This window comes from Mandrillus leucophaeus, unplaced genomic scaffold, assembly GCF_000951045.1.
Source record: "Mandrillus leucophaeus isolate KB7577 unplaced genomic scaffold, Mleu.le_1.0 Scaffold37, whole genome shotgun sequence".
In the NCBI taxonomy this organism is placed as follows: domain Eukaryota; kingdom Metazoa; phylum Chordata; class Mammalia; order Primates; family Cercopithecidae; genus Mandrillus; species Mandrillus leucophaeus.
In genome coordinates, this window is record NW_012103920.1 from 2,784,467 (window position 1) to 2,790,926 (window position 6,460).

Genomic DNA, 6,460 nt, shown 5'->3' on the forward strand with positions numbered 1-6,460 from the left:
CAGGCCCCTGTGTCTTTCAACTTGATTCTGGGGGTGCTGAGACCCAAGGCAGTCCCCGCTGCCTCTCCCCCAGCAGGGCAGCTAATACAGTTAATGAAGAAGCCACACGTGTGTAGCACTTCATGGTGAACAAGCCGCTTTCTCATCGGTCATCATCATGATCAGGATATTAAATAAGTCATCTTTATTCAACACTGACTCTGTGCCAGCTGCTATACAGGGCTACGTTCCTCCTTTCATCCATTCATGCATGCATACATTCCTTCATCCAAACTGATAAATATTGAGTGCTGCCATAGCCCAGCCATCATTCGAGTGCTGGGGGAGTGAGAAACAATGGCCCCACTCCCCCCATCAACCACACAAGGGCTTTATAACTGTGAGCACTGGTCGTGCTTGGGGCCAAAAGCCAGGCTTTGGGGTCAGTTCAGCTTCGAAGGCTGGCTATGTGTGGACTAACAGTGGGATCTTGAACAAGTTGCTTAACATCTTCTAGAAGCTCCTTTGCATTTCAGTTTCATTCATTATCTGTGAAACGAAGGTGGTAATTGAGCCTCCTGATGCTGTTATGAGGATTCAGCAAAGAAATACATAAATGAAGAAGATAATTTCAGTTACTGATAAATGGTAGAGATGGAATAAAGCAGGGGAATGTGATAGAGATTTGCCAAGAGGGGCTTTTTTTTTTTTTTTTTTTTAAACATGCAATGTCACCAAAGAAGACCTCAGACCAAGCTCTTAAGGACAAATAAGAAGAAAATTCCTGGAAGAGAAGCAGCCCAGAAAAATGCCTGGAGGTGGCAACATGGGTGAATTGCTCGAGGAACAGAAAAGCATCCAGGGTGTCTAGAGCCTAGAGTAGGGGCAAGAGGGGGACGTCGGAGGGAGGGTGTACTCAGAGACCAGTAACTGGACTTCTTCAGCCATGATGAAGAGTTGGAATTTTGTTCTAAGGACAATGGAAGCCATTGGAAGGTTTTCTGTGCCAAAGCGATGTGATCTGAAAGATGCTTTTATGAAGCCCACAGTGTCTACTGTGCAGAGAATGGAGTAACTAACAGGCCAAGAGGAACCCTAGGGAGACCAGTTAAGAGACAGAGGCAGTGAGGAGGTGGGTGAGTTTCCCATTGCTGCTGTAACAAGCTTACCACAAATCTCATGTGGCTTAAAAAACACACACACATTTATTATCCCAATGTTTTGTAGGTCAGAAATCTGACATGGGTGTCACTGGGTTAAAATCAAGGTGTCGACACGGCTGTGTTCCTTCTGGAAGCTCCAGAGGAGAATCCATTCCTTGCCTTTCCCAGCTTCTAGAAGCTGCCTGCAGATGTAGGCTGTGGCTTCTCGCCCATCTTGGAAAACAGAAATATAGCATTTTCAAATCTCCCTCCTCCTGTCTCCCTCTCTCTCTCCTACATCATCACCTCTCCACTAACTCTGACCCTCTGGCCTCCCTTTCCTAAGGACCCCTCTGATTACATTGGACTTGATACAGTTTGGATTTGTGTCCCTACCCAAATCTCATATTGAAATGTAGTCCCCAGTGTTGGAGGTGGGGCCTGATGGGAGGTGACTGGATCATAGGGGTGGATTTCTCATGAATGGGGAGAGTACCATCCCCCTTGGTACTGTCCTCTCAATAGTGAGTGAATTCTCATGAGATCAGGTCATTTAAAAATAGGGAGCATCTCCCCCTGGCTCTCTTGCTCCTGCTTTCGCCATGTGGGGTGCCTGCTCTGAATTTTCCTTCCACCATGAAGAGAAGCTTCCAGAAGCCTCCCCAGAAAGAGATGTTGCCATGCTTCCTGTACGGCCTGCAGAACTGTGAGCCGATTAAACTTCTTTTCTTATAAATGACCCAGTCTTAGGTGTTTCTTTATAGCAGTGCAAGAATGGACTACCACTGGGCTCATCTAGACAACCAGGATAATCTCACTATCTTAAGGTCCTTAGCTTAATCACATCTCAAAAGCCCCTGTTGCCATGTGAAGTCACCCAGTCACAGGTCTTGGAGATTTGGGTAGTGGGCACCTTTGGGGCCTATTATTCTGCTGATCCCGGGAAATGAGCCATGATGGAGGCTTGGATGGTGCCAGTGGGACTGGAGAGTGGTAAGTACATTGGGGATTTATTTTGAGGCAGAACCACAAAGACTTGCTGATGGAGGATGTGGGGCTGTGAGGGAAAGACCAGAATCAAGAGGGTGCCCTTTACTGAGATGGGGAGAGAGGGCAGGCTTGAGTGGGGAAGAGAAGCCGATCAAGGGGTTTTGTGGCCATGATTATTTCGAGTTGCCCACTGGAGAGTTGAGGGGACATGTCCAGCAGGCAGCTGGATGAATGAGCCTGGAGTCAAGGACAGAAGCTGGGCTAGTCATGTGAGTGTGGGGGTCTCCAGATCCAGAGGTGAGATGTAGCCACAGGACAGGATGAGAGCATCCATGATGTCAGGAAGAGCAGAAGGTCATGGGCTTTTAAAGATGGAACCAAAGAGGAGAAGCCAGCAAAAGCATACACTACTCCTAAAACAGAGATCTGACCTCATCACCCAAGGCCTAGACACTTCTCTCCTCTTAGCAATTAGTTTCAACATCAGCACTTGGGAATAGAGAGGGTTCTCACCATGAGTGGGTACTCACTCTATGCTAAAAATAGTGCTAAATTCCTTATATACATTATTACATTTCAGACCCCCTTTCTTCTCTTCCTCTTTCCCTATTTTGGGGGAAGGGTGGGAATGATGGAATTAGGTTGAGTGTGGAGGGTGGGAGAGGTGGGGGTGGGGTTGAGTGTGGAGGGAGAGGTGGGGTGGGGTTGAATGGGGAGAGTGGGAGTGGTGAAGATGGTGTTGAGTGTGGAGGGTGGAAGTGGTGAGGGTGGGGTTGAGTGGGGAGGGTGGAGTGGTGGGGGTGGGGTTGAGTGTGGAGGGTGGGAGTGGTGGGGTGAGGTTGAGTGTGGAGGATGGAGTGGTGGGGTGGTGTTGAGTGGGGAGGGTGGAATGGTGAGGGTGGGCTTGAGTGGGGAGAGCGGGAAACCACTTAGACTTTGTTGTTTTTTCTAGCCAAGGTAGGAACTTTGGCTTTTCATTGAGATCAAAGGGAATGCATGAGGGGCGTGGACAAGGGCTGGCGGGCTGCAGGTGGAAAGTGCATGCAGTGGGAAAGTGCAGCCGCCGGGTCCAGGGTGCATTTTAGAGAGGACAGGCTGGAGGTCATGGTGTGGTCCAGAAGAAAGCTCAGGAACTGGAATCATGGTGTTAGTGGTTTAGAAAAGTGGTCTGATGCCAGAGGCTAAGTCACTTGGCTTGGTTCACACACCAGCAAGTTCAAACCCAGTTCAGTTGTGTTGCAAAGCCAATATGCTAAGTCACCATAATTTAACAACAGGTTTCCCCTCAAGGTGTCATGACATTTTTGTTTTGGGTCTCAACCAGCCAGCATTTGTCAAAGAGAGATGGAGAGAGAGAGAAGGAAAAGAAGGAAGGAAGGAAGGAAAGAAGGAAGGAAGGAAAGAAGGAAGGAAGGAAGGAAGGAAGGAAGGGAGGGAGGGACGGGGGGAGGGAGGGAGGAAGGGAGGAAGGAAGGAAGGAAAGAAGAAAGGAAAGAAAAATAGAATAGAATAAAATCACAGTTTATTGCACGGAGTGAAGGGAAGGGCTGCTGCGTGCATGTGTGTTTCTGTGCTGTATGCTTATCTGCAGATGCATGTACCAGGCTGTGATATGAAACCTATTTTTATGACTGGTTGTGGCTCCTCTGAGCTGCTATTGGGTTTGCCCTCCACCCCCTCTCACGCTGACTCTGGGCCCTTCAAAATGAGTCATAGAGAGTCATTACCACTACCCCCGCCTCCAACCCGGATTCTGCTGTATACCTCATGGTTTCTGATAATACAGCATTGTGAAGTCGGGGGAAGGCTGGCAGAGGGGCCCAGTCCAATCTGTGACCTGAGCTACCATGGCAGGGTCCAGGGCCAGAGGAAGGTGGTGTGAATCCCCAGTAATGCAGGTCCTTTCCAGGCCAGGCCCCTGGTCCCCAGGAGTGCGGGGCTGCCCGAGGTCTACTGCTGCCTTATCCAGAGCTGCCGCTCCCAGCGATGACTCAGAGTCCCTGTGGCCCCAGCATCATCCCTCCATCCCTGGCTGTGAGGCAGGAGCAAAGTTGCAGACCTGAGAGGCCTTTAATTTGTTTGATATAAGACTTTGCTGCCAAAGTGCTTTGCCTATGAGGTCTGGCTTGGCCTGGCCTCTGAAAAAGAACAAACACAGTCCTCACTGGAAGGAACCTGGAGAACGGGAGAGGAGAGGCTGCTGCTGTCTGCCCTCCCAGCAGCAGGTATAAAGACAATGGGCTTCTAAGTGCCCTAGAGTCCCAGCTGTGTAATTTAAGGCGAGTTCATCTCTCATAGCCTCAGTGTTCTCATTTGCCAGCACCTGTCTTTCTCCTTCATAGCCACTGTCACTCTTGCAATGATATCAATGCTTACATTTCAGATAGATTCCCAGCCAGGTTGAAAGGAACGTCAAGACCCTCCCTTTCTTATCACATATGTATCAACTCCCTTCTACTTTGCCTCCCTCCACTTGGAGCCAGTTCTAACTGGTGAAATGTAGCCAGAGGTTCCTGGAAAGGCTTTCCTTCTCAAGTAAAGCCTGGCTCAGAGAAAACCACTGGTCTCTTTCCTTTTCTTCCTCTAGACATGAACATGGAGCAGGAAGGAGCATGGAGAAGACAAGAACAAGACTCTCAGAAGGAAGTGGTGTGGCTGGAGCCATAAGAACTGGTCGTGGAGGAGGTGAGGAGTGTGGGAGAGGTGGGGGTGTGGTTGAGTGGGGAGGGTGGGAGAGGTGGGGTGTGGTTGAACGGGGAGTGTGGGAGAGGTGGGGGTGTGGTTGAGTAGGGAGGGTGGGAGAGGTAGGGGTGTGGTTGAGTGGAGAGAATGGGAGAGGTGGGGGTGTGGTTGAGTGGAGAGAATGGGAGAGGTGGGGGTGTGGTTGAGTGGGGAGGGTGGGAGAGGTAGGGATGTGGTTGAGTGGGGAGGGTGGGAGTGGTGGGGTGTGGCCTGGAGATACAGCAGCCACTTTTGGACCATGAGGATATTTGAAAGACATGAAGAACAGAATGATAGAAGCACATTTGTGACATTGTGACATACAGCAGACTTTATGCCCACCTTTTGATTTCTTACCTATTTAAACACTGAAATCTGGTCTTTTACTTGTAGGCAAATACAATTTCTGACTTACATAATGACGTACTCACAAGAAGCCTCTCCTTGAACGTAATAATTCAGCAAACAGTTATGGAGTCCTTACAATGTGCTAGTGGAACTTTGAAGATGAATCCAAATTTGGATCCCGGCCTGAAAAGGCTCAAAGTCTAATATGGGAAGTAAGAAATGTAGAATCCATATAACAACGGGGTCTCCCCGCCCCTTAAGATCTAGTTATGAGTAGCTGCAATTTCTGTGAATTCCAAGGTGGTTTTACCACCTCAAGTTCACATTTAGATCTGACTTCTGGCTTCTTTTAGGAAGTTCCCATCTCTAAATCTCATCTCTGTTCCTTTATTTCTGCCAGCCTGGATCCAAATGTGAAACTCATCTTCTTTTATTAACCAATCAACCACCTCCTGCCAAAACAACAACAAGAACAACAACACAAAAAACAAAAACAAAACAAAACAAAACTCGGCGTACACAAGACCTTTGTTTCTACAGCAGACTTGGCTAAAGGTTTGGGCATGCATACCCCCAAAATTAAAAAATCGAAAATTGAACACTTCTGTCCTTCAAAGTTATTTGGTCTCTCCTACAGGGTCTTGCCCTTATCTCCGTTCTCCCCGCACTCCCACCACCTCACTTACTCCCATGGCATGCTACATCCTTGAATAAATATGCCCAAGGCAGATGTGGTAGTGAAGATTGGTTGAGAATTCTGAAGGTAGACGTCCCAGACGCCAATCACACAATTTCTCTGTGGCTCACTTTTCTTATCTGTGAAAAGGGAGCTAATTACCACCAGCCCCAACCCCAACAAACCCACCTCACAGAATGGGGCGAGGATTCAGTGGGCAGTCCCTGGCATAGGGGCCACAGGTTCTATGACACTGAGTATCATTCATATGCTAGTTCTGTATTCTGTGTCCCCTATTGCCCCAAGACAAGTTCATTTAAAACAAAAAAAGCTTCTATCTCAGGTAGAAAACCCATCAATCATCACTGGGTATTGTCTTCCAGTGATTCTGAGCAGAAACAACAGGGAACGTATGTCTTCATGTGACTCAGCGAGCAAAGAGATGGAGTCTTTTCCAAGAAGAAAGTGGGAGGTTTGGGACCACTGACATATTTGGCCCACTGATTCCATTCCCCTAGACCAACACATGTTCATCAAATTGAATCACTCTTACGGGGAATTCAACGAAACTCTGGTGCCCATTGCATTAGTTTTTGATGATGGA

General features: G+C 48.3%; 1 long non-coding RNA gene across 1 annotated transcript; it reads left to right on the forward strand.

The window, feature by feature from the left end:
• The first annotated feature begins 934 nt into the window (after positions 1 to 934).
• Positions 935 to 6,230, forward strand: LOC105546796. Its single transcript, XR_001007143.1, has 3 exons — positions 935 to 1,111; positions 5,226 to 5,392; positions 5,818 to 6,230. It is a non-coding gene; the product is annotated as an uncharacterized LOC105546796 (long non-coding RNA).
• The last annotated feature ends 230 nt before the right edge of the window (positions 6,231 to 6,460 follow it).